Below are 27,028 nucleotides of genomic sequence, written 5' to 3'. Positions count from 1 at the left end.
TGTTTACAAAAAGAAAGGAAAAAAAATCATCTGGAAGTTTAAAGGCCCATGGATTAATGAAAGCTGTTACCAAAGACTGGTTCTGTGCCAGTATATATATATATATATATATATATATATATATATATATATATATATATATATATATATATATATATATAGAGTGACAGATATCTCCTAAACCAGACCTTTTCTGAGACTTTTAAGCCATTGAGTACTAGTAAGATGTCAGTACCATATTGTGCTCTCAATAGATTAGACTATTTAAAAGGATGATCTCAACGCGATGGTGTGCTGTCTCTAGATTAGACTGTTAAAAAGCATGGCACTACATCCTTAGCTTTGCATGCTTTGATGTTTTATTAGGTAGCAGTCAAACATAATTAGTACTTGGCTGGAGACAGTGTGTCAGATGCTGAAGCAGAGGACCATGTGGACATACGTTGGCTGGAATTTTTGCCAGCTTTGTTTTTGATCTCTCGTTCCTGTAATGTTTAAGCATCTTGGAAAAATGCTGGTCTGCTCTAGTCAACATTTTCAAGGGAAGAGGTTTCCTGATGCATCTTTTAAAGAATTGTAGTGAAGAATTCTAATGATCTTTGGTTTGTTGTAAGTTACTATTTTAACATACAGCTGTCTGAACCCTGTGTTTAGTGTTGGATGTCTTTTTGAATTCACTGATTATCACCGGTATGTTAGCAGTGGAATCTGTGAGAGGTACAGTAAAATTGCTTAGGTATACCTTTTATTGTTAAACCTTTTTCCTTTCTTTGTGTGTACCATGTATGACCACTGTTTTAATTAAATTCTTATATTTATAACTTGCAAAGATACTTTTATTATGTACCATTGGGTCTCTCATGCAGGGTAAATGTAATTCTCTTGATGAAACTAAGACCAGGCTACTGACACTAGAGAAAAACAGTGTGGAATTACACATAGAGAAAACACAAGTCAGTAAGAACATAAAAGTCCCACTTGGATAAGGTCTTGTTAAGCACTGTATTTTGCAGTATTTCTTTTAGTTTTCTTGATGCACACTGTCACATTTTTATATATGAGTAACACCTGCTCTGTCGGTCTTCTCTTTTAAATGTGTACATCTAATTTTCTTTCTGCTTTTTCTTTTGATTATTTTTTTTTTTTTTTTAGTTTATTAACCAGGTAAGCCGGTAATATACAGTTACAATTTTTACATATAGCCCTAAGGGGTAAAACAGAGTCAAAAGTTGAAGAAACTATACTAAACAGTACTTGTATAGCATAAGTGTAGTTTTACATAACTCATAACTTTCAATAACAGACTGCCAGTTGCTTGGACATTCACTTTCAATCTTTGCTTTGCCATGGGGAGTGTAATAAAATCCTGACAAGCAGGCATAAGGCAGAAAAGTGTCTTGGATGTTGACAGCATTCCATTGCATGACAGTTGCGTACTAACATGCACACCTCATATGCTTGTGGTGGTAATCTGATCATCTTGTTGGTCATATGAGCTGGGCACCAAAGAAAGACTTTGTTTAAGGGAAAAGTATTTGTATTGGTTCTTGTTCCAGATATTCTCTCGGGTACTTCTACTGTGGAAAGTAATAATGTTTCAGTTAAAAATTAACTTATGACAAAACTCTGGAATGCCTGGACAGTCATTCTACCTTTTCAAACAATGCATTTTATGATATCCCTTTGTGATGTATTGTACTATGTTGTCTTTATGTCTCTATACCTGGTATTTTCCTGTAAATTCAGTTAATGTAACCCCTACCCTTATTTATTTATGTTTTGTTAACCAAGTGTACCCTGCTTTGGAGATGCCCATTTACACTGGGGTCCCAAGAAAGAAAAGTTCCCAGTAATAAACAGAATGTACTCAATAAAACTATACAAAACATTTAACAAGGACTGCAATTAAAAAAAAAAAACAAATGTATCTCGCTGTAACTGATGTACAAGATCATTTTCATGGAAAAACAATTATATTAATGTTTGTAATGCATTTATTTAAAACACCTATGAATGAAATAGAAGAAAACACGTTGAAAAGAAAAACAAAATTCATAGGATCATTCATATATATATATATATATATATATATATATATATATATATATATATATATATACACACACACACACTAAAGTAAAAATAAAGACAATTATAAAAAAATCAACACTTTGTATAAAAAGGCACTGCCGTGGAAACATTAATGTCATAAAAGTATTTCAGAAAGGAGGGGAATGGGTAGAATATATAAACTATAAGTGCAAGATTATGGTCAGACATTGAACAGCAAACTGTTTATTTCTGAGCTGAGCCTAGTAGGTATGAGTAGTGGGTGTATGAAGACTAGTGAATGTGTAGAGGATAGGTGCGAGGCTGTAGGATAACTGTAAGGGGAGAAATAAGAATTGTAAATTAAATGTGAGCTCAGTTATGTGATATGATTAGCTATCCCGAGGAAGGGAAACAGAGGATGGAACATTGGCCTGTGTGACAGTCTCTTTTTAATGTTTGCATTGTAAGGAGGTGTTGAGGCTGCTTCCTTGAAAGATGAGGAACTTGGCATGGCTCATAGGTGGTGGAGTAGTTTATTCCATTTGCTGGGGTGGTGGGTAGTAGATATTCTACCACTTGTCCTAGAGGTAGCTGCTTGGTCATTTAGGAGGTGTTTGTTCATTGAGCAAAGTTGGCTGGTAGTTGTGTACCCATGTAGAAGTTTGCCTGATGGTGAGCAGCACAGGGTTTACTGCAGGTTGTTCTTAGGTAGGTACTAGGCTATTGGCCAACCAATAGGTAACTGAGCTTGTCATCTAAAATCATCCAGCTTACCTGCACAATACAGTGATGGTTATTTGTTCTCTGACCTGCAGTAGGTAGTGGCTTTTTGTGAAAGCACTGTCCGCTTTGGGTTTCTGATGGCTGTTATCTTATACATCAGTTTGGGCTGCATTAGTACCTTTGAGATCTTTGTCCTTGGGTCAAGAACCAGATTGCTATTTGTTCTGTAATAAATGTTTAGTTTTTGTGTTTATGCTTGGTAATATTTATGTGGTCTTTGCAATTATTTATGGGTCATTTATAATTCCTAGGTATTTCCAAGGCTGTACTTATAAGCACTAGATAATCTTGTGATTGTTGAGGGTCACCTTTTGTGCGATAGGGTCTGATTACTGTTTGGGAAACGTAAATAACTTGGACTTTTTTCATCTGAAGTCACTTTCCTCTGACAGATCCAGTTATCAAGTAATCCAAAACTTTGTTACAGCTCTGCGATGAGGGATTGTAGGTCAGTTGCTGAGTGTAGTGAGATTTGGTTGTCAGTGCATTGCGTAATCTGATACCATTATTGAGGAAATAAATTTCATTGGTAAACATGTAAAAGAGGAGTGGCCTAAACGCAGATTCTAATATTTCATGTGAATTTATGAGAGAGCTTTTTTTTGCAGTTGGATTACTGAACTTCATTCAGTATGAAGTAGCTTGTAAACCAGACCAGCAGATGTTAGCTTGTTGTCTTCACAAGTTGCTGTGTCAGCAACAACTTTTTTTTAATAGGGCTGTTTGTATGTTGTGCACTGCCATGAGTTAGAGTTGTGTAAGAACTGTCAGTTACATACTCTGAAAGGTGTATATCTTCACTGCATTCAAATAGTTTAGGTAGAGATCTTAATATTGTTATAGGACAACAGTTTTCAGTCTTATTTTCTCACCACCTACATGCAGAAGTGTAATATTGGCTTGGTTTCAGAGCTCTGGAAAAGATCCTTTTCTGAAACAGTTTATTAGTCTGGTTATTGGAACCACAGTATATGGTGCTGACTTTTTAGGTGTACTAATGCTGGCCTGTCCAAAGAGAGGTCTGTGATGATTCTTTTATATACCATCCCTTTTACGGAAGCTACTGTTGTGGGTTGGAAGTTGAAATCATCTGGCATATTGTTTCGTAGTAGAGGGATTTGGTGGAGGGTCTTGTTTGGAGTTTGGTGGTAGAGAGATTTGATGGAGGGTCTTGTTGGGCAAATTACTTGCTATGGACTGCAAGAAGTCTGCAGACATGGTGGCGGTGTTCCCTGACATGGGTAGGTCCAGTTAGTTCTCACAGGGGTGTTAGTATTCCCAAGAAGTTTAACTGTAAAACCTGATGGATTTTTCAAAATTAGGTTCTTGTGGAATTCTAAACTAATTCTGATTACATTTTCTTGTCAGCAGCTGACATTTATTTTGTGCCTCTTTGTACGGGTTGAGTGAGTTTATGTTTTGCTTGTTATCTTTCCAGTCTAACTCTCGTAATTGCATTCTTTTCCTTACTGTTACAGTTGTATAAAAAACTGAGTTCTTACTCATACTTTTTAACAGATAATGTGTTTGTTTAGCAGGTTTAGAAGGAAGACATTCAGAGTATGTAACATTTTATTGATGCTATGGGCATGGTTCAGCCAACTCTGGCTTGATTGGTTGAATTATTCACCTTTGTCCTCTATAGGGGTGTTTAAGAATGATGGGTAAAGTCTTATGTTTCTGTATCATGAAATCTGCAAGATGGTTGCTAAAATGAGTTGTACTGCCCTGCTTGTGATTGTATTATTTGCTCCTGTATGCTGTATTTTCCTTGTGGATGATGTCATAAGCTGGGAGAAACGTGCTAGGTCATAGCAGAGGTATAATCTTTGTTGTCTTGTTTATTCTAGGGTATATTAAAATCTCCTAACCATATAAGTCATTTGCACTTGTTAGGAAATCAAGATACAATTTCTGAAAGTAGTGTCTTTTCATTTAAGGGGTCAAGATACACACATGATGTATGAATCTGTTTAACATGGCCATCTTTAAGCAGAAAGTTTTCTCTCCCAGTTTTTTAATGAAACTTATTTCTGGTGTAGATTTGGTTTTAGCTTCAAATTAGTAAATAGAGCAGCTCCTTCGTATCTTTTGCCCTGTCTGTCTTTTCTGAAGGCTTCATGACACAAAATTGCAATTTCCTTGTCCTGTATGCAGGGTTTAAGCCAGGATTCTGATATATCAATGTTTAGTTAACATATTAAAATTAGTATTAACTCTGCTTGTTAGCGCTTATGAATTCTTATGTGCTATTTTATAAACACACTTTAGTTAAATTACTGTATTACTCAAACCATGTATAACATTTTATGTATCTCCACAGGTAGGTAATCTGCCCCAAGGTTTATATTACCTTCTGCTTCTTTTATCAATTTGTACTACTAATCGATTCATAGATATTTCAAGGCCAACAAGTCTCATGATCATTCTCACCTTGCCAGTGCCCTCCCTCAGGCTGCACCTCTTTTCTTCAGGTGAAGCAAATCAGTCAGTTCTGGTCCAGTCGTCTAGTTTATGTTTAAGGGAATATATTCTGTCTGACTGCTTAAGATGCAGGGGAAATTAATTCCCAAGGTTTGGGAGGTGCTGGGTTATAAATCTGTCTGTCCACCATGAGATTTAGGTCCCTGGTTCTTGTATTGGTGAATAAAAAAACATACAATAAGCTGGTTGGATAAGTGTGCACACCCTTAAACTAATACTTTGTTGAAGCACCTTTTGATTTAATTACAACATTCAGTATTCTTGGGTAGGAGTCTGTCAGCATGGCACATCTTGACTTGGCAATATTTACTCACTCTTCCTTGCAAAAGCACTCCAAATCTTTCAGATTGCGTGGGCATTTCTTGTACACAGACCTTTTCACGTCACCTCACAGATTTTCTATTGGATTTAGGTCTGGGCTCCGGCTGGGCCATTCCAAAACTTTAATTTTTCTTCTGGTGAAGCCATTCTTTTGTTGATTTGGAAGTATGCTTGGCGTCATTGTCATGTTAAAAGGTGAAATTCCTCTTCATATTCAGCTTTCTAGCAGACGCCTGAAGGTTTTGGACCAAAAGTGACTGGTATTTGGAACTGTTCATAATTCCCTCCACCTTGACTAAAGCCCCAGTTCCAGCTGAAGAAAAGCAACCCCAAAGCATGATACTGCCACCACCATACTTCACCATAGAGATGGTGTTCTTTTGGTGATGCGAAGTGTTGTTATGCGCTAAACGTACCTTTTGGAATTATGGCCAAAAAGTTCAAACTTGGTCTCATCAGACCATAAAACATTTTCCCACATGCTTTTGGGAGACTTGATGTGATGTTTTGCAAATTTTAGCCAGGCCTGGATGTTTTTCTGTGTAAGATAAGGCTTCCATCTTGCAACCCTATCCCATAGCCCAGACATGTGGAGAATATGGGAGATTGTTGTCACATGTAGTACACAACCAGTACTTGCCAGAAATTTCTGCAGCTCCTTCAGTGTTGCTGTAGGCCATTTGGCAGCTTCCCTGACCAGTTTTCGCCTTGACTTTTCATCAGTTTTGGAGAGAAGTCCAGTTCTTTGCAACATCACTGTTGTCTCATATTTTCTCCACTTTTTGATGACTGTCTTCACTGTGTTCCATGGTATATCCAATGCTGTAGAAATTTTTGTTGTACCCTTCTCCTGACTGATAGCTTTCAGCAATGAGATCCCTTTGATGCTTTATAAGCTCTCTGCAAACCATGGCTTTTGCTGTAGCAGGCAACTGAGTAAATGTCAGGAAAATCCTAATAGGACAGCTGAACTTTATTTCGGGTTAATCATAGTCTCTTTAATGGATGGCAGGTGTGTACACAGAGTCTCTTTAATTGATGGCAGGTGTGTTCCCAAGAAGACTGAACGTTGTAATTAAATCAAAAGGTGCTTCAACAAACTATTAGTTTAAGGGTGTGCACACTTATGCAACCAGCTTATTGTACATTTTTTTTATATTTTTACCAGATTTCTTTGTTTTTCAGTTGAATAGTACAGGTTTTAGGTCACATTAAAGATAGGAAAAGTTTTCAAATGATTTATTGTGGTCTCATTTTTTTATATCACAAAAAACTGACATTTTGACAGGGGTGTGTAAACTTTTTATATCTACTGTGTGTGTAGATATATATGTATGTGTGTGTGGGTCTACTTCACATTACCAAAACTCTAAAATACTGACTTTCACAATACCGAGACTACAATCACAAAAGTACAAAATACCGAAACTTTAAAATGCCAAGTTTGATAAAACTGAACCTGAAAATGCCGAATTACAGATTACCGACAAGTATCCAGGAAGTATTACTTAAGGCTTTGTAAATACAGGTATGTATCTTTGAAGTTCTGTAGTTAAAAAAAAAAAATATGGCAGACGTTTTGTAACTGGTAGTTGTGGAAGTATGTACAATACAATTGTTTGCCTCTTTCGGCTTTTCCCGGTTAGGGGTCACCACAGCGGAACTCCAAACCGCTAATGATTGGCAGTTGATTTTTACGTTTAGGCTTGCCAGGCCTGACGCACAACCTTCAACGAAGGTACGCCCATTCACGCATGTCTCCACGCAGAAGACGCTCTAGCTGAGAATCGAACCGGACAGCGTCTTACTGTGAGGCAACAACGCTACCGCAGCACCACCACCGCGGGTACAAGTATGTACAATACAATGCTGTAACCAAAAGGTATTTGTCTTCTTCCCCACTGTAATGTGATCTCGGAGTTGGTATATTTAGTTAGGGGAATGGGGGTGAAGCAACCCCCCATGTAGTTGGCTTTTAGATATTCCGGTTTAGAAAACAAAGGTTCAGAGGTAGTTATGGAAATTGTGTAAGGTTTAGGAGGTGTGTTGGTAATTTGAATTATTTGTTAATGTGTTGATAATTTTTTATTTTACGGTTTACTTTGTGATTTGAAGTGTGTGCAGTTTAATGGTGAACATTCCTGGCAGTGTACATTTTTTTTTTTGTAGTACACTTGTGGTGAAGGGAATAACAAGTAATGTGTGTTTGAGTTTTGATTCATTGTTTTGAAAGTTGGCACTTTATAGTTTCATTATTGTGTAGTTTTGGATTTGTGGTCTTAGTATTGTGAAAGTCGTTGTTTTAGGATTTTGGTAATGTGAAGTAGAGCCACATATATATATATATATATATATATATATATATATATATATATATATATCTATATATGGTCTATTTTATGTTTTTGAACGCTTAAATGTTCGAATCACTAAAGATCGACCTTTAGTGATCGAACATTTAAATGTTCGAATATATTAAAAAAATTTAAAAAAAAAAACAAACAAACAAAAGAAATTAAAACTAAAGAGTGTAAGCAGGGGAGCAAGCCCCCCTGTACCCCCCACACCCACCGCTACTTAAGTATACCAACTCCAAGATTGCACTACAATGTAGGGAATGGGAAATATTCCATTTCCGCACTGTAGCACACTGAAGTGCAATCTCGGAGTTGGTATATTTAAGTAATGGGGGGGTGGGGGTGCAGGTGGGCTTGCCGCCCTGTTTAAACCCTTTAGTTTTACTTTTTTTTGTTAAATATTAATTTTTAATATATTCGAACACTTAAATGTTCGATCACTAAAGTTCAATCTTTAGTGATTCGAACATTTAAGCGTTCGAATATATAAAATAGACCCTATATATATATATATATATATATATATATATATATATATATATATATACACACACACACACACATGTGTGTGTGTGTGTGTGTGTGTGTGTGTGTGTGTGTGTGTGTGTGTGCGCGCTCGTGCATAAATACTTATATATATTTATATGGGTCTACGTTTATTCACTGAAAACCCATTTCCCTGAATTTCAATTCACCCTCAAAAAATCACTGAACACATACACACACACACACACACACACACACACACACACACACACACACACACACACACACACACAGCAGTTGGAGTCCATTCAATCGAACCTTTAATTAGGACAAACTGTAAAACACCTCTGTCCTTGTGCTAAGTGTTGGAAGCATCCAGTCTTCTGCCTATATTTTACCCTGCATAGTGACTAGTCTGAAGGAAAGTACTTCAGTATCCTAGTTTGTAAGCAATAGCCTTATAGTATTTAAACCCTCTTCCACTGACATTCTGCTGGTCAGCTTTTAAGAGCAATCAGGATTGTATGGCTGAGGTCACACCCTCTAAAACTTTGCGCCCAAGGCAGTTGCCCACTTTGCCCCACCGTAGCTAAATTACTGTGATCAATGTCAGTGAAGGATTAGAAAGCATCCCAGCAGTGCTTTAGAGAAACTGCAGCTGAGGAGTTTAGCTTTGGTGAGCTGAACTCAACCAGATTGAATCTCGCAGGATTAGAAAGCATCCCAGCTATGGTGTAGGGAACTGCAGCGGAGGAGTTTAGCTTTGGTGGGCTGAACTCGACCAGATGGAATCTCATCCAGTTTACATTCATGGAGGTGTTGGGAAAGGACTTGAATTATTTTTCCATCTAATAATTTTTCTGCTTTAGATCATCGCTGTCTGTTGTTGTACAGTCTTTCTACTAAACTTCATTGTCTTATTTATTAATGGCTCATCTGATCAATACCACTTCATTTTTTAACTCGTTTAGCATACTTACTACAGTAAATTGTAGCTTGTTTATTGGAGAATAAATCATCTGATCATCCATTTTTCTGTTCCTTTTTCTTTGCAAATATAAGCAGGGTAATATTTTCTACGGTTTTCTCCTGTGTCTTCCAGTTCCATTTCTATGTCTCATTTCCTTGTTTCCTTGTAGCAAGTCTGGCTTTACATTTCCTAATACAGTATGAAAATTCTCAAGTCTATTTCCATTTTTTTTTTTTTTTTGTATTTATGCCTTGGTTTTATTTTCTGTTTTTTTTAACATTATTTTTCTGTGTTTGATTTGATGGAAATAAATGGAGACACGCCTTTTCACCTTTCTTGGAAGAAATTAGAAATTATGTTTCATTTTCTTCTCCTTTCTTTGTGTCCAGCAGAAACGTGTTACCTTTTTGAATACTTTGCTTGCCCCTTACTTCTGATATTCCCCAAGAATGTCTGTCACCACAGCCTGCATTGCATATCAATTGCCAGGTTCAAAAGATAAGTTAAATTTCACACCGTGAAGACTTTGCTTTGCTCTGCTCTGTGTATTGTTTGTATTGAAAGAAGTGCAGATGGCCCCCTACAGAAAACGTTTTTAGCATTTTTAGGCTGTGTTTGTTTTGTGATTTAATATTCACTTAATTACATGTTTTAGTACACTATGATCATCACTAGAAAGATATGTATGCATACAGATATATAGAAAATATATAATTATACACACACACACACACACACACACACACAGCAGACATACACACACCCAAACACACACAGCAGACATACACACACCCAAACACACACACACACACACACACATATATATATATATATATATATATATATATATATATATATAGATATACATTACATACACTTCCACATATGCGTGTTTTGCATTTAAATTGCAGACATTGCAAATTCTGTAGATCAGGGCGAATTAAATATATGTACTTGGCTCCTTGCATTTGAATAGTTAACAGTGCCATTGCTGAGAAATAATCCGAATGTCAGCAGGGAAACCATCCTGAAAAACATTTGTTTGGGCTGTATTTCTCTTTACTGTTGCATAGTTTGGCTCTCTTCAGCAGTACGTTCTGCATTTTGCTTCTGGACATGATTTGAAGTGCTGTTATGATTTTCCTGGTAGGCACGAGTCTAATGTTATTCTTACAGTACATCAGCACAACCTGGAGGCCACTTTGCCTAACTGCAGTGATCTTCATATCCTGTGAATAAGTGTTGCAAAAACGAGTTAAATTTGCAGGGTGTGCCACAATTTTTGTTGCAGGTTTTGTCTTTCTACATTATTGTTAGTGCAACCATGGTACAGAGAAAATGAGGTTGAGACTGCAGGATATGTTTTGATAGGTCTTTGTCAATAATGTTTTCAGGAATAATGTACTCAGTTTGTTTAAATGACTTGCTCAGTGTTCTACATTAATGAAGCAGGAGCTATGGAAAGTCAGCACTGGGGAATTTTGGGGTTTTGTAGCTTGTGCTGTTAACCCAATAAGCTCAGCTGCCTACTCTGTGCCTTATTATTTTGTATACAATCTGATATGTGACCATTCTGTACATTGTAATGATACCTGTTAATCCTTAAGCAGTAACAAGTGTTACAGAAAATGGAAGAAAGAGAGTTATGGTGATGCACTAGATACTATCACTGTCACTAGAAGTCACGGTAATGCAGCGGTTAGTGTTGTTGCCTCACAGCAAGAGGTTCTCCCGTTCGATTCTCGGATCTCCCCTCTGTCGAGTGACGTTAAAGACATGCAGGTAGGTGCGAGCATGAATGGGCGTGCCTTCGTTGAAAGCTGGGTGCCGGGCTGGCAACTGGACACTGTAAAAAGCCACTGCCAATCATGAGCGGACCGGAGTTCTGCTGTGACGACTCCTAACCGGGAAAAGCCAAAAGTCTTTTTTACTAGATACTATCACTGTGTCACAGCACCTGGGCTCACTCACTACACCTGGCCGCTGTCTTGGGGGACTTTGCATATCCTGCATAGGCCTGCTCAGTTTTTTTTCAAGTCTCCTATCTGTCAGTGACATGCTGGCTGTTTGAGTTGTCCATATGTATTGTGTTAGCCTTTCCTTTTTGGGGTCTGTGTCATGAATGAAAGAAGTCTGCAAGCAACATTTTACTTACCCACTTAATAAATAAATAGACGAGAGAAGGAAACATAATGAAAGGAGGGGGATATTTCAGCTCATAATGAAATACTTAAAAAGCTTAATGAGAAAAAAAAAAAAAAAAAAACAGGCAACACAAAACTTGGCACGTTTGGATGAATATTGAAATGCAGAGGTCAACTGTTTAAAGCAGAAAATTTTTGTTCATTCTCCATCACTCACGTGGCTGCACACCAGGCCTCACTGCTGCAGTCATTTCTGTTCATTCTCCACTCACGTGGCTGCACACCAGGCCTCACTGCTGCAATCATTTCTGTTCATTCTCCATCACTCACGTGGCTGCACACCAGGCCTCACTGCTGCAGTCATTTCTGTTCATTCTCCATCACTCACGTGGCTGCATACCAGGCCTCACTGCTGCAGTCATTTCTGTTTATTCTCCATCACTTATGTGAAAGCCAGTCATGATGTGATCATCATGTATGCAGTCAGGAGAGATGTTCTCAGAACTGACATGCTTGTACAGCGATGTGACAGCTTACGGTGTCTAGACCTGTATACCTCATGAACATGACTGGATAGATCCAACCACATGACTCTGATCCATATTCTGCATGCTTTACTCTTCTTTTCCATACTAGCTGCTGACATTGCAATGAGGTGTCTTTTAATGAGTTCATTTTAGGTAGAATTGGGTCTGTTTTGCTGATGATGCTCTTTTCTGATGAGTATTTGCAGTGTTTTTAAGTTATTTCTTTTTTCTAATTCTGATATAATGAGTCATTTCTTTGGCTTTGATGCAAGTGAGCATTGTTGTTTTTGGATGGTTTTGTGTTATATGGATTATGTAGTGTCTGACGTTTTTTCCCCCTCTTGCTGGAGTGAATGGGAAATGTGGTCATTGTTTTATTTTATCTTATATATTTATTTAATTAATTTATTTATTATAACTGCTTTTTTTTCTAATAAGAATAAATTTTGTTATATAAGGCTGATTTAGGTAGACTGTTGTTTTTAGGTTGAAGTTCATGCGTTTACTATTTTGCTAAACTTACTAGGTTTGAGTTTAGGGAGTTGTTCTAGGTTGCATGTTTTGGGGGTGTCTGTCTCTGTGTTTTGCAAGCACAGTGTGTAAACCTTTACTTTAGTTATTAGTGAGTAGCATACATTTAGTGGAATTATTAGAGTCATTGATGATGAGGATATATGGGGTATAGGAAAACTTTTAATAATGCTTTGAGAGTTGCAATTTTGATGGTATACCAAAAGTGGAGTAAAATCTCGCCAGGTGTATGTTTATCATCTCATCCTTTATCTAGGGTGTACTGTTAGGATAAATATGGTTAGTAGGTTGAACGGTGAGTATGAGTGATGTGATTGTGGACATAAAGCACACTAGTCAGATTATAGGAACAACATACTAGAAGACCTAGGTTTTTCTGGAGCTAAAGTACTTGTTTCTCCCCTTTGTTTTGATATATATTCAACTACTGTTCATATTTGTTTTAAAATGTTGACTGCACTATGAGACACCATTTAAATTAGTAACTGTAAGTTGAATTCTTCAGAACTTATAGTAAACGGTATCACAACACATAGTAATGTATCACACTGGGACATATCTTCTAATATGTCATTAAACATGCATTACTTCACATATCAGAATAAGACTAATGTTTTTAACATTAATGCAGTGCATGGAGCTCTGTGATTACACTCAAAGAACCCTCTAATTACATCCTGGTTCCATGCTACTCCAGAGCAAGAGTAAGCTTAACAACGCTTAGAGGTTAACACTATTAACAATTAGTCTGCACTAATGCACATGCTGCTGACCTGTAAACAGCAACAGGATGTGAAACAGCTTCATTTCAACTCCTGTTTCTGCCTGCCAAAGTACACACAGCATTTTGAATTAAACTGCGCCCCTTAGACTAGGAATACATAAGGACATCAAACACTCCCCCCACTGATTTACTGGCTATCAAAGCCATCACAGTACATTGTGTTTTTAATCTTACTTTTCACTGTTATTACTTGGAGCAAATAAATCTCCGTGTACTACAGAGAATTATGTACTTGGCATCTCGACATGGACAATTCACCTCAAAAGCGAATTCTTGACATCAGTGTCTCGAACACATAATATATATGCTATGATCACAAATGCAATCATAATCCTCTGTGTTGTGCTGTTGTTCAGAAACGCACACTTCTTTCAAAGTAGGTATGAAAAAGTGTATCCGCAGCATCATAGCATTTATTATTTATCAGATGAATACTAGAACACTTCCAGCTGCAACACTGAAATCCCTGTCATTTCTATAGCTGGTAAGTCAACACTTAGTTTTCAGACAGAATTGATGTGTGTTTCATGCAGTATTATTCTGATAGCATGATTCACTTATATATATAAGAATTCTGACTTCCATACAAAGTGTGTCTTCATAAAAGAAACAGAGCTGTAAATTCACCTATCTCCTTATGTGAAATGTAACCTTAACCTCATTGTAGCATCATCAGAAAATGACTTAAAATTTAGCATAAGAGTGCAAGTTTCAGCCGTAACGAATGCTTAGTTGTATTGTTTTTGTAAGAAGGCTGTGCCCTTACACTGCTGCTAACTAGATGTACTGTGTGAAACCCTGCCCTATGTTAGTATACAGGTAGCACTAGGTTTGGGGGTAAACTACCCCATGGGAGGTTGCAGGGAGAGGCCTGCACTCTACAGAAGATAATGTTTTTCAGTTTTGTATTTGTGAAGTGTTGTATGTACTCTCATACGTCTGTGTGTAGTGGGAATGTGTCAGGTCAGTTGTAGTTTTGGCAAATGCAAAAATAATAAATAGTGTTCACCAATACTACTTTCGCCAACAGTGTAGTTTGCCTTTTCTCCACTGTTGTGCGACCTCAAACTTGGTATACATGTCTATGGATGTGGGGGTGAATTGTTTCTAATGTTTGTCTAAGGTAGTTTCTGTTAACGGTTTTCAATCTGTTTTCATTATCTGAAATTACCTTAACCTTATGTAAGTACATACAGCACCTCACAAATACAAAACTGAAAAATATCATCTTCTGTAGAGTGCAGGCCCCTCCCTGCAGCCTTCCGTGGGGAAGTCTATGCCCATTAACTCCCTGATCTTCAGCAAGATGACATGGATCCTAGTCATTTTACCTACTTGAGCAGCACATATGTGGGAAGAATTGAGTACCCAGAGAATATCCACACAGATATGCCAAAAGCATGCAAAGTCAAAATAGACAGTGACCAGAGATCAGAACTGAACTATGGACCCCGGAGTTGTGAGGCAGACATCTTATCACTGAACTATTCCACTTCTTTGTGCACACACATGGCATTTGAGTCTGTAGTTGTGCCCCCCCCCTCCAAAAAAATTGTATTTCTGCCTCATACAGTCTCCAATGCTGTTAGGGCAAAGTTGTCCTCATCTCAGTAGCTTTTGCTGTTCATCTCATATTATCAAATGTACTTGCTCACCTAATGGTGACAGTTGCACTCCAATATTGCAGTCATTCTTGTTAATTCCTAGACTAGCTGGGCCTTTGCTTTTAACCATTCCTGGGCCGCAGGAGTTACAGTATCGGAGACATCCGTCCATAGCTCTCAACGTCCTAGAGTAAGAAATCTGAACAAAGCCATAAATAAAAGTGGGACAAAGGCCCAAAAATAGGGACAGTTTTTAAATCTTGCTCTTATAAACTTAGAAAGTTGATAGAATAACATGTTTTGCATTAGCATGATGTTTCTGAAGGATATGAAGTCTGAAACTCAAATGTCTGTCATTATTTCCTAACTTGATTCTGTAATGATTTACTACTAATTTGCCAGAAAATCACAATTTTATGAAAAAACGAACCAACAATATGGGTCCAAAATCTGTAGAGTTGAGAGATGTGCATCTGTCCTTGTCAGTGCAGCATTCAGAAGAGTGGGAATGTAAATATATATTAAAGGGAGAGCATGGCTGCCCTTTTGTTAATTTGTATCCTTGTCCCACCATAGACTAAGGTATGGCTTACACTAAGATGAAGGCTAGCCTTTCTGTTTGTCTTTAGACCATACTTGGGCCATCAGTCTGCCCCATAGTCTATGCCCATTAACTCCCTGATCATCTCAGTTGTTTTTGAACTCCTTTGTCCTAATTTCCTTGCTTAGCTATAACCTCCAGGACTACATGAAATACTCTGAGGTATGCCTCATCATTATCCCACATAGGAAAGAGCGACCCTTAGTGGCCTGTAGTCAGTGCCTTGTACTTCACATCTCATTTTTTAAAGTCAGTTCCATCCTGCATTGATCAGTGATGTTTGTTCTTGGTATGTGCAACACTCCAAGATTTTTCCTTTGCTTTTCACATTGTTTATTCCTACCAAAACAGTAACCCTAGCATGGATTCTTCTTTGCAGAATATATGATCTTGTATATCTGGGTATTCCCCATAACATGCCTCTTTCACATCTTCCTGCACCAAATCATTATTCTTTCATTACTGCCTCTACATTCATACCGTTTCCCTAGAGGATCGCTCAGCTACTTGAATTACTAATCTCACAAGATATGAGCATCTCAGGTAGAGATGGGCCTGGTACTGATCTCTGAGACACTGCTCTTGTGGTTTTCCTTGCAGATGACAATGACATTGGCATCGTACCACTAATGAGTGGCAGTTTTGCCCTTAAAACTATCTCAACACCTTGATGTCAAACATTCTGTGTGGGACACATTCAGAAGCCTCTCTCAATTGTTACTAGGTGACATGTACCAATATTTACACCACCATCCCATGTGTTGATCTAGTCATACTCATGGTTGAAGTTAGACTGATGTGCCCTTCTTTTCCTTGAATCCTTGAGATGGCTTGGGACTGACAGAATACCGGGTCTCTACATGTAGCAGGATTAAACCAGACCACTGACTCCTGTGTTGACTTTAGAAACCCTGCTTATTAACACCGTAGGATGTGTTTGCTTACGTTTTCCAGGGAACAAAGTGAAATTCATTGACCTGCATTTCACTTTCCTCATCCTTGTCGCCTTTGTGCTGGCCACTCAAGCAGCCATTTTCCATTTTTCTTTCATCTTCCTCATTACTTCTATCATGTTGACCAAGGCTTTCATTGCTGTAAAGGTGGCCTGCTGGACCTCTTTGAAAACTTGTTTGAGACTCCTGGTGCAGTCTGAACCTTCTCCCGTCCCCTGAACCCTACAGCTTTTCACAGGTACCATTTATTGATTCCCACTGCCAGTTCTGTTTTTTTTCTGGTATGTATCTGATCCTTGGCTTGTGTTGACAGTACTTTTGTCTTGGCATTCACATGCTCCCTCTTCTACGTTCCATCAGAGCTTTGGCTCGTTTTTTCTTTACCTTCCTTATCAGCCATCTGTAAAAAGCTGTATTTTCTCCTGTTTGATGTTACTGGCAAACATCTTTTGTATTTCAGCATTGGCTTCCTGTGTAGCTATAGCAGCCTATTCCTAACATTGTCATACTTTTTTGTTTCAGTAGAGTAACCCTGGGCATGCTAACTGTGAACATAGTCATCCACTGCGAGAGCCAGCAACAGCAAAGAGAGCTTGGTTCAGGTCGAAAATGGATGTCCTAAATGCAACTGAGCGAGTCCGCAAACATATTCAGAATTTGTTTGCATGAAGCCACCTCATTCACAATCCTTTTGTTCTCAGCTAAAATCAGTTATCCTAGTCTATATAAGGAATTCGATTCACTGAACCTGTCTTGCAGATTTTTTTTTCTTTGTACAATCTGGTGTTCCTGATTAACATTAGCTGGTACAGTGATATAATATGCCCATGTTTTATGCAACATCAGTTAGAGTGTATGACAGCTGAGGTAAATCAGGGCAGTGTGTGAATGTATCTAAGAGCAAATACAGATAAGTCCTTACATTGATTTCTTGTGTGTATAGCAGCTTGGTCATGCATTCTGTAGTCATAACAAAAGCCATTTGTTGTTTAGTGGTAAAGAAAACCACCAGGAAGGAATCCAAGTCTGAGTAAATGACAATGCTGACCTGTAGTTTGGCATTAGAACTCTACACTGCATTTTATGTTTAGTTATTCGTACCCATCAGGTTTCTATTGTTTAATAAACTGAAAACCGTATATTCGGTTGTTAGATTGAATTTCTAGATAAGCAGCGTTTTCAGGAAAGTTGACTTGCATAACATGTTAACAGATAATGGAATCATGAAGCTGTTTGCTTTCTTATCCTTTAGGAGTATTTCAAATTTTATTTTGTTTGGTTTCAGTTGTATAACTTTTTTTTCATATACTTTATTTGCTAACTGGGTAAGTGAACTGGACCTTCCCAAACACTTTTAGCCATGAACTGTGCCACAAAGCCAAACATAAGTGTAATGTATATTTAAAGTGCAGTGTGGGTAGTCAACCAGTGTGCTTCTGAGAGATTGGAGGAAATTATATTATTCAGAGAAAAATGATTTAGAGTGCACACAGGGTGAAGAGAGGTCAGGAGTGCATCCCAGACCCTGAACAAGCATCCTGCCCATGTACCTAACTATGGAAGAGCAGTGTTAGTATGCCCCCTGATGGGTGTATGGGAAACTGGTCGTATTTGATGTGTGTAGATACGGTGGCAACAACAGAAGCATGCATTGAATAGAGTAGGTGCTTTCCTTCCAGATTTTCTGTTATATTGGAATGCATACTGCCACGTAAAAACAATGATCCTAATTAGGATATATGTATTAAACTTCTCTTAGAAACAATCTGTATACAGAATGCAGTATTTATATGTAATGTTGTATAGAATAATGGTGAATCCTTTTCGGTTTCAAGACATCATTTATAGTTGTTAAATGCAGAACACCACCATGAGATGAAAATATGCATTTTAGCTTGGTTAACTGAGTGCATGAAGTTATACGATCAGTTGGCCACTGTGATATAGAGAATTTTTGGTTTCCTTGAATAAAAGAGATGTATCTGATGGCATGACATTTATTTAATTGTTCATTTTCATATATGCAGGCTGAATTAATTTGCAGCTATTTGTTGATAACATCATTCATTCAAGTTTTCAAACAAATGTTTTTATGTATTTAGTTTTCTCTGGGTTTAATTCATAAATCTTTATACATGTGGTGCAAGTCTGGTGGTATTTGGACTGGGATTCGTGAATGTTGGTATCATCATGACTGGTTTGTTGCATACTGTGCAACAATGGTACTCACAGTGTAAGTTTGGTAGGTACTGCATACGTCTGCTGCATGGTGCATATAGTTTGCACAGAGTGTAAATTTGGCACGTTAGTACATTTCTGCAGTGTAAGAGTGATTTGGAAACAGGATAGTCATAAGACAAGATTCTGAGATGCCTTCCATATTGTGGACTTAAGTACAGCTTGAAGGGCATGTCATGTACCGTACTGACAGAGGTGCAGTTCACAAACATAATCGCATTTCATCTACTATACTGATAGAGGTATTATTTACAAACATAATCACATCTCTCAGCATGCACTTCGTGTGTCATGTTGTGAAATGAATATTTGAATGAACAGCAGCTGATTGCACACTTCACACTTAAGACTTGTTGAGCAGCACTAGGTAAACATAGCAGCACTCTTGCCCAGGAGGTACTCAGGGAGGGGGTTTATCTTGTTTCAGGGGCAGGTACCCATACATTGCCCAAGATACATTCAGAGGAGGAGTTACTTTATTTGAAGGGAACATAGCATCCCAGGCTGTATACTGATGTTATAAATACCATCTGCAGTATTTAAAATGGTTGAGCAATGAGACATACAAATGTTGGCAGGAGTAATGTGCAAGCACTGTCTGGAAATTACTTCATCAGAATCACACTAAACACAGCTGTACACACACACAAGTATCTCACAACTGTGGGATGATGGTGTATTGCAGCGTGTAGCCTTGCTGCTGTGAACCATACTGGTGCTGAGACAGGGCTGCACTGTATGGATATGTTAGATGCTGGGATGACTTACAGAAATATCGAGCATGGACAGGAAGGCAGTGATGCATTGTCCACAATGGTGTATAATCATTTGGGAGCACACTGCCCGATATTCTATGCAGAGTATGCTTGTATGCACTGTGGTACATTGATGCTAGTTTCTGTACACAGGAATAAGCACTGTATTTCAGAAAGTTACCAAACTGCCTTGTCTTCATTATGATCACTATGATGGCCCCTCCCAGGGCCAGTAATCAAGGAGGCTGAATCCTTACCAATTACACTGGAGAGGGACATGCACTTGGAATACAAATGGATACACTCAGTATTTCCAGATGCAAACCTTTCTGCATCAAGCACAGTTTCCCTTAAGAGCACACAGGGGACACACTCAGTCCGGGGTCTGGATCTCACTATCTGTCTCCCTCCAGGTCCCCAATAAGACTCCCACTGGTACACCTGTAGGGTCAGCCAGGTGTTCAAGCCAAAACCTCCAGCACCCTGTGTCTCTAAGCCCAGTGTTTGGTGTCCCTGCTCCAAGTAGCTGACACAGACACACAGACTGTGAGATTTGATTTTTCACACACACACACCTACCTGGGAAAGGCTGGCACAGGTTTACCAGCTGTGTCCCCTTCTGCCTAGAGTATAAATTAGTTATCACTGCCACCAGACAGTCCTCAATCAGCTACTCAATGGGTCTTAACAAGGGGTGTCCAATTACACTGTGTAATATTAATACTAATACAAATGATAGTAGTTGCCCAAGATGGCTAGACCTTCTGGAGTGGCCCACACAGTGTCACCAAATAAATATAGGCACTCTCAAAGGTTAAATACTTTCTACAAGGACCAGCCACAATAAAAGTTTTAAATATATTTAATAATAAATAATAAAAGAGCATGAAATTACAGAATATATATTCACAGTAAACTACAGAGTTCAAATCACAGGAAATACCTGACATGGCTTAGTGGTAAATCACTTTGGCTATGGTGTGCAAAGTCCTGGGTTCGAGCCTTGCAGAAGCTGTTTATTTTCCCTCAGAGACATGCTCCACATCACAATGAACAAAACATGCTGGAGAGGGATAGGTTCCTGACCCAGAGACTCCCCAGACTCTGGAATAGACTGCCATACATGTCAAGCAGAGCGCCTCTTTGGCCCTCTTCAAAAGGAACCTTGATGATTGGATGGGAGATAGGAAATTCACCCCGGGGATCACCCCGGGGATCACGTTAGTCACCCTGCTAGACAGGAGTCCAGGGAAGTAAATAGTGTGGGAAGAAATAGCCAGGGAATTGTTATGGCTAGGCTTGTATAGGCCCTAGGGCCGATAGCCTTGTACCAACCTATGAAATATTGAAAAGAGCCATTGTTGGACAGACTCAAACAAATAAAAAAAAAAAAAAAAACAATATCTAAACTAAGCTTCACTAAATTCCTGACTGAATCTAGGAGAATTACTATTCTGTAATAACTTACTTGATAGAGGAAGGCACAATGAAATACGTGAGTGGACTTTCTAGTCAGGTTCCCCAAAACAGAATACTCCCTTCCTGTAAAAATATAATATTAAAGATGGCTTCCAGAATGACCTCATCTGGTCACCTGACCCTAGGTTCTCACAGTAACCCCCTTTGAACCTGACATAGGAATTTTGCATAGAGGCATGCACTGTTGATACATTTTAACAGAAGCAAACCTCACAAATATATTTTCAGCACAAACATCTGTACAGATCAGTTTTATATACAAATGACATATAATTATTTACAAAATTCCAGCTAGCTGTGGTGGCACAAGTTATACATCTACTGCTCTACATCTCCTGGTATGGCTGGCAGTACCTCCTATCGTTATGACCCATTTCTGAGCACTTATGCTCATTTGTATCTTTTTGATATTCTTACTCTGTGACTGATGTCACAAAAGTACAACCTGCTGCAGCTTACTGGCTTGTATTGGCCAGTACGGTGCCAGTGCAGCTCAGTGGTATCCATGAGAATAATCTCTGAGGAAGGAGTATTCTGTTTTGGGGAACCTGACTTGAAAGACTGCTCACGTATTTCATTGTGCCTTGCTCTATCAGGTAAGTTAATAAGGAATAGTAATGCTTAGGAAGCAGTTATGGTGCTTCAGGAACAACAGTTGATGTAGTCATTTTATTCAAAGGACAACTCATTAGGAGGCATATAATCATTTTTTTCACCACTGATTGTTGTTTTATTCAGGTAGATTAAGATGTCGAGAGACAACTCCTGAACTATCGCAGATGGAGAGGTCCATATGGTGAGATTGGACTGTTCCCCCCCTCTCTCTGTGATAGTGCAGTCACAGAGTTATTATATACAAATAGCAGGGTCTGTAGGGGTTTCACTGCCCCATGTGAGGGGATTCAGAAATGCTTAATTTTAATTATTGTTGTTGCCAGTCAGTCGCTGTGCTAGTCAAAATGGCGGTGATGATTGGGTTGATGTAGATGAGTTTGCTAGAAGCAGAAAGGACCAAACCTACAGTAACAACTGTATACAATGATAGATGAGTTTGTTGTTTGTGTCTGTGTTGGAGTGAGTGGGTGATCACATGCTGACCGTACATACCCACACAGCATACTTCCTTACTGTACTGCACCTACAGTGCACTGCTTTACTGTAGACAAACTGGGTATGCAGTATAGCTGCCTCTGAATTGTTCTGTCACTTTTCCTCTTGCATTACAGGTCATTTTTATAATACTATATACAGGAACCCTTCTTGATGCATAATAGCTAAAGACATGTGCATTCCTACTGCTTGTTTTTGATTTAGCCTTTTCTCTGCATTCCTTTGTGTACTGGCCCTATACAGTGTGGGCCATGTCTGTGAATCTCACTGAAGATATTCTGTTCTACACAGCAGGTTCTCCTTTCACAGATCATGTATACCGATTGTTGTGAATGATGTGTGTTTGTGTGTGGGTGTTTGTGTGTATGTGTGTGTGTGTGATGAACATATTAAGCGTCCTACATTGTTTAAGGTCACAAGGATGAAGTATAAAATGTGTTACTTACTGATATAAAACTAGATATACAGGGTAAAATGCATTCAGTTAGTTCATACTGTGTATGACCAGTGCAAGAGAAAAAAAAATACTGACATATGTAAGTTTTGTAAAGACACTGAGGTAAACTACTTTTTAAGCTTGTATGTAACAATGCAGTGTGATGGCCATTGGTGCACATTACACATGCAAATGATGGTCCAACTGTGCAAATATAATTTACACAACCTTGTAACAAATAGCTATATACACCGTAGCCCAAGCTGCTATGGCATTGTACTGCAATATGTGGCTGCTGCTAAAAAACAAAACCAGGATTATGTAAGGTCCCTAACTTACTGGCAGTCCCCCAGTACACTGGCACAAAACATGGTGCTTGTCTAAATGTAGCACATTGTAACTGTGTAACACACACAGCATTGTATAAAGGCAGCATGTGTCAGGAACTGTCAGACACTGTCATCTCTAGTCACAGCCTCAAAGGTGTGTGTACTTTTAGTATATTAATGCTGAGTTCATTCTTGAATGACGTATGAGACTGCCTTCAAACAGAAGTCAGTAAGGCGTAGCACACATTATTCAGAAATATATATTTCAGACTTATGGAAGCTAAGTGATGATGCAAATGATTGACAAGCATGGCCAGAAATGTTGACTTGCTGTTGGGGGTCGTCACGGTAAAACATTATACTCTTCATCCACTAATTGACGTGCTGTGCTTCCATGATATGTGTTGGCACTAGATCTCCCCCACAGTTCCTGTAGGGTATAATGTGTTTGTTATTCTCATCCATTAAAACAAAAGTAAGTGTAACCAACAGAGATGCAGCCTCACTGCAAGTGTTGGAAACGTGCATTCATAGGGCTGTAGGCAGAAGACCAGATATGACCAAGTAGATGCTGTTAACTGTGTGTGTGGCAGAGAAACAAATAGTCATGTGGATGTAGCACAAGGTTAACCATACACAGTGACAGTGATAGTCATGTGGATGTAACACCAGGCTAATCGTACACAGTGCCAGTGATAGTCATGTGGATGTAGAACAAGGCTAATCGTATACAGTGGCAGTGATAGTCATGTGGATGTAGCACAAGGCTAATCATACACAGTGACACTGTGAATGTAGCACAAGGCTAACCATAGTCACTGCGAGTGTTGGAAATGTGCATTCATAGGGCTGTAGGCAGAAGACCAGATATGACCAAGTAGATGCTGTTAACTGTGTGTGGCAGAGAAACAAATAGTCATATGGATGTAGCACAAGGCTAACCATACACAGTGACAGTGATAGTCATGTGGATGTAACACCAGGCTAATTGTACACAGTGGCAGTGATAGTCATGTGGATGTAGCACAAGGTTAACGGTACACAGTGACAGTGATAGTCATGTGGATGTAGCACCAGGCTAATCGTGCACAGTGGCAGTGATAGTCATGCGGGTGTAGCACTAGGCTAATCGTACACATTGACAGTGATAGTCACGTGGATGTAGCACAAGGCTAACCGTACACAGTGACAGTGATAGTCATGTGGATGTAGCACCAGGCTAATCGTACACAGTGACAGTGATAGTCATGTGGATGTAGCACAAGGCTAACCATACACAGTGACAGTGATAGTCATGTGGATGTAGCACAAGACTAACCCTACACCATGACAGTGATAGTCATGTGGATGTAGCACAAGGCTAACAGTACACAGTGACAGTGATAGTCATGTGGATGTAGCACAAGGCTAACCGTACACAGTGACAGTGATAGTCATTTGGATGTAGCACCAGGCTAAATGTACACAGTGGCAGTGATAGTCATGTGTTTGTAGCACAAGGCTAACCGTACACAGTGGCAGTGATAGTTATGTGGATGTAGCACCAGGCTAACCGTACACAATGACAGTGATAGTCTTGTGGATGTAGCACCAGGCTAATCGTACACAGTGACAGTGATAGTCATGTGGATGCAGCACAAGGCAAACCGTATACAGTGATAGTCATGTGGATGTAGCACAAGGCTAACTATACACAGTGACAGTCATGTGGATGTAGCACAAGGCTAACAGTACACAGTGACAGTGATAGTCAATTGGATGTAGCAACAGGCTAATCGTACACAGTGGCGGTGATGGTCATGTGTATATAGCACAAGGCTAACCGTACACAGTGGCAGTGATAGTCATATGGATGTAGCATCAGGCTAATCATACACAGTGACAGTGATAGTCTTGTGGATGTAACACCAGTCTAGTCGTACACAGTGACAGTGGTAGTCATGTGGATGTAGCACGAGGCTAACCGTACACAGTGACAGTGATAGTCATGTGGATGTAGCACCAGGCTAACCGTACACAGTGATAGTGATAGTCATGTGGATGTAGCACCAGGCTAACCGTACACAGTGACAGTGATAGTCATGTGGATGTAGCACAAGGCTAACAGTACACAGTGACAGTGGTAGTCATGTGGATGTAGCACAAGGCTAACCGTACACAGTGACAGTGATAGTCATGTGGCTGTAGCAGCAGGCTAACCGTACACAGTGATAGTGATAGTCATGTGGATGTAGCACCAGGCTAATCTTACACAGTGACAGTGATAGTCATGTGGATGTAGCACAAGGCTAACAGTACACAGTGACAGTGATAGTCATGTGGGTGTAGCACAAGGCTAACCGTACACAGTGACAGTGATAGTCATGTGGATGTAGCACAAAAAACGTACACAGTGACAGTGGTGAGGCTGTTTATGAAATACCAACATAGCACAATTCCCTGTGTGTCCACCATCATGCTTTGGGTGGTATTTGGCATTTGGTGTCATTGTTTGTGTATGAGGATAGGAGGAAGTTTCATATAACCATCACAGTGTCTCCACATGGGCCAGTGCAGTCATGTCGGTTTCTCTTCTACCACTGGATCTGCACACGAGGTAACCATATCTCATTGTAGTACACAGTAATGTGTGGCTGTGAGCTGTGTGGATGCGGATATAGATGCAGCCAACTTAGATGTGGTATTCATTGCACATGTCTGTCCTCTGATACATATGCCTGCAGACTGTGGTGTTGGCGTGTACAGTGTTTTTGTTGTATGATCACATGCTGCTCTTTCTCTACACATTGTACTTCTTTACAGTACTTGCTATGCATGCCTTTAAAAACTGCTCTGTGCTATGTCTTGGAGTGCACTAATGGACACTTTATTGTACATTGACCTGAGCTGTTCTGACATTCACTGTGTTATGCATTTAGGTACTGTCAGCCATACAAATGATATGGCCTCTGTGCTGTACTCTGCTATGCTATATGGAGGCCATTCTTTAAACTTTCAGTCAGTATGCCTCTTTCAAAATGGGTTAACTGCTAGTTCATGCTGTTTACATAGAAGGACAAAAAAGAGTGGGTGAGGTGTGAGAGAAGAAAGCAGGTTTAAAATGCCAACAGACAGAAATACTCTCATATATTGTTACCTGTATTGTTAAAGAGGCAAATGTGACAATGTTTTAGCTGACATAACAAATGCCAAATTTTCTGAATCTCATCCCAGTAGCAGACTTGCACAATAAGTTTTCATTCATTGTGTACCTTACTTGTGTGACAATGTTTTAGCTGACATAACAAATGCCAAACTTTCTGAATCTCATCCCAGTAGCAGACTTGCACAATAAGTTTTGATTCATTGTGTACCTTACTTGTATGCAAAACCTTATGAATGTGACTACACTTTGTGACTTGCAGTGTGTTTAGCATGCTGTCTTTACCAAGGTAATGAATCCCACCCTTTGCATCTTAAATGTTGCATGAATCAGCATCCGAGTTCCTCTGTGTCAGTATCAAAAGTCACAATAACCATGCAGTCTTATTTAGAATTGTGAAAATTAGTAATCATTTGGGTTACAGCAAATGAGTTTTTGCAGTGCACTTTTATATCTATCAGATGTGTGGAGGAAATACAAAACTGTAAAATGAACAGAATATTTAGATATATAATCTACCCTTAATATTGAAGACACGCCTCTCTACTTTTATCTGTTGTTTACTGGTCATGTGTAAAGAGTATGTAATCATTGTTAACTTTAAAAGCTTCCTTTCCATTTACACACTTTAATCACAGTGAAGCTGTTAGTCGCTCCTCCCTACTACATGTTTTGCAGGGTATATATAATCTTAGGATGATTACTCTGTAGAGAATTATTTGTATTAACGCTACGTTTGTGCTGTTTTCCCTTATACCGCTTGCAACATCGCTGGAAGGTGTAGCTGTCTACTCTTTGGGAAAAAATAACATTTTATAGGGAGACATTTTTCTCCTTTCTGCCACGTAAATTGTTAACAGCATTGATGAAAGGGATGGGTGTACGTCAGTGTATGCACATCGCTATGGCTGTATGTCAATAACAGAAGTGCAGTTGTACTGT

At 39.0% G+C, this 27,028-nt stretch overlaps 1 protein-coding gene across 1 annotated transcript in view; it reads left to right on the top strand.

The window, feature by feature from the left end:
• NBEA (neurobeachin) overlaps positions 1–27,028 on the top strand; it is a 4,581,458-nt gene that overhangs the window by 4,552,506 nt on the left and 1,924 nt on the right. The gene's annotated exons all lie outside the window — the stretch shown is intronic.

This window comes from Protopterus annectens, chromosome 5.part1, assembly GCF_019279795.1.
Source record: "Protopterus annectens isolate FY-2018-M chromosome 5.part1, PAN1.0, whole genome shotgun sequence".
Taxonomy (NCBI): domain Eukaryota; kingdom Metazoa; phylum Chordata; order Ceratodontiformes; family Protopteridae; genus Protopterus; species Protopterus annectens.
This window is presented reverse-complemented; position numbering and strand designations above follow the sequence as displayed.